The sequence below is a fragment of the Triticum dicoccoides genome, chromosome 2B (assembly GCF_002162155.2).
Source record: "Triticum dicoccoides isolate Atlit2015 ecotype Zavitan chromosome 2B, WEW_v2.0, whole genome shotgun sequence".
In the NCBI taxonomy this organism is placed as follows: domain Eukaryota; kingdom Viridiplantae; phylum Streptophyta; class Magnoliopsida; order Poales; family Poaceae; genus Triticum; species Triticum dicoccoides.
The window spans coordinates 782,954,168-782,956,781 of NC_041383.1; positions in this window are offsets into that span (position 1 = coordinate 782,954,168).

Sequence of the window (2,614 nt, forward strand, 5' to 3'; positions counted from 1 at the left end):
ACGAAAACCATAATTTGCACTATTAAAGGAAACCCTACTTCATGCAGACTAATGCATGTCTGGGTTGAATAAGGAAAGGAAGGGAGACTATAGTGTCCAAGAGAGTAGGCATCGAACCCGCATCTAGGTTGAAAAGGGGAAATCAGTAGCTAAGGAACGAGTCTCGTGTCTCTTGGTTGAAGAAGGGTAGAAAGGCATGACAACACGATAGATAATGACCAGGTCGATCTGTTTGTTGTCCTCACATAGGAAAAGGGTGGCTAAAGAGAACAAAAATGGGACGTAATCCAGATATGCTGCCTGGATATTTGTTGCTGTGGGTAACCATACCTCCCTCACCACTCTGCGTCCGTGGAGGTACATCGTACTGGTGCGCCCACTGTCCGAATGGGCCTCCCATGCTCTTATTGCCACTTTTTTTGCTGTTAGTATAACGCCAGCAGTCAACTCAAGCAATGCTACTACTAAAGTGATGCCACATTTAACTAATGCCGCTCTCAGTCTAATGCCATAGATAAATTTAAGGAGTGCCATTTAATGTCACTGGATCATTTCAGGGTTAGCTGTTGATTGTGGATGTATTAAAGATTTTTCAGCTAAGGCATTCTAATGTTGTTGCACAGCCAGTATACCAACGATGAAACTTGTTACTACCTTCAGATTTTTGCACTGTTAATGCTTATAGATTACATACCTCACTTTCATGAGATAAGTTAATTTTTTTGTACAGTGTCACCAAAATGCCAAGGCGCTGATGTCATTTTATTTTGGTTAAATTGCACAGACAATTCTGAAGACAAGAGGAAAGGTCAAGAGTGGGCACCTCCTCCTCCGGCTGTTCTCTTGATTATCAAGAGGAAAGATCAAGTTTCTATGTTTGATCGATTATCAAGATTGGGATAGCAATTTTTAAGGTCCCCCCGAGTTCGAAATGATATTTACCTTGGAGGTACATGGTTTGCAATTTTTTTGTACTGTCATTAGTTAATAATGCTAGTTACCTTCAGACTTTTGTATTTGGTTTAATGCTCATGCACAGCTAGTATACCAATGCTGAAATTTGTTACCTTTACATTTTGTATTGTTAATTCTTATAGAAACCTTCCAGTGCTAGAGTTTATTGAAATTTGTTCAGTAAAACCATTGTACTGTACCCTGTAATAAACTAACTACTCTACTGTTGCACTAGCCACTGGATTAGTGTATATTTGTAGTATTCGAATGGTGTTGCATTAGCGTATGGACATAAATAAAGTGTGGCAAGCTTTCCCAGATATGTGCTCAAGAAAACTACTGCCTATTTTTCTAAATACTAGACGTTTGGGTACTTTAAATTGAACCGCGAAAACATCTTATATTAAGGAACAGAGGGTGTAGAGTTCACTCAAATTATCCCGGTAAGGCTAGTCACACCTTTGTTAAAATTAATGTTCATTATGTTATCGGAGGAGGTTTGTATGTTTGTCTCTAATGCCTGTCTACTACATACCCGACATCATGATGTAATGTTAAGTCATTTCCTTTCGTACAATGTAACTAAATTGTCAAGGCGGTGATGGCATTTTATTTTAGTAGAACTGCACAAAATTTGCTTAAAAGAAGAGGAAAGGTCAGGAATGGCTAAGTTTTTCAGAAAAAAACTATGTATGCCTTCCTGACATCAGCCGCTGTTGCTTTATTTATTCCTTCAAACAGGTGGATAGAAACAGTCTTGCTACCTTTTCCCATTAAGAAATTGGAATGCTTATATTTGTGAGACTATGCTTCAACTAGTGCCACTTTTATAGTAATCACACTTTCAATATCTATGCAAACGGGGATGCTCGATTTTAGTGGAGCTGCACAAAAAGTCCAACTGGTTCAACATTAGGAGCATGTTTTTTTCCAAACCTTTATATCCAATTGGTGGCACTATGAGCTGTTCATTACGAAGGTACATGGTTTGCTACTATCTTGCTACTCTTTTTGTACTGTCATTTGGTAGTAATACTAGTGGTTTGCATGTGAATTTATTGGCAGGGTGGACCTACATTGGAGTTGCAAGATAGGATTCAATGATTGGATGCTCAATTTCGGTTGTATCGATTTCACCTCTTCCATCACTGCGAACATGGTGTGGTATATGTTTACTATCTGCTTGATATTTGTGCAGATAGAGATGTCTGCCCGTTGCTATTTGGCAAACAAACAAAGTGTCCTCAATTTCGGTTGAACTGCACAAGAGAATAGTATAGTCACTGCATGGAGTGCCATTTGAAAATAGACACAAAGATTGGATAGTCACTTCATGGACTACAGAAAAGTAGTACTGTACTATTTACTGGCCAACACTTGGTGCCTCATTGCTTTGGTATGATTATACAATGGGCATCATTTTCCCTAAGTTAAAGTTTGTATTCCGAAAATAGTCTCGCGGTGTGATCGAGAGAAGACCAAATCATATTGCAGTGGATGTTCCTCCATCATGTGTGGTTCATTCTCATGGTTCCAGCTGTTGGTGAAACCACTTACGTTTGCAAGAGGAATTGTAGACTTCACAAACAAATTTGTCTTTCAGTCTGTACTGAATGTTGGCCAAGAGAAGCATCCATGTTAGTAGGAAGAACAGATGTTT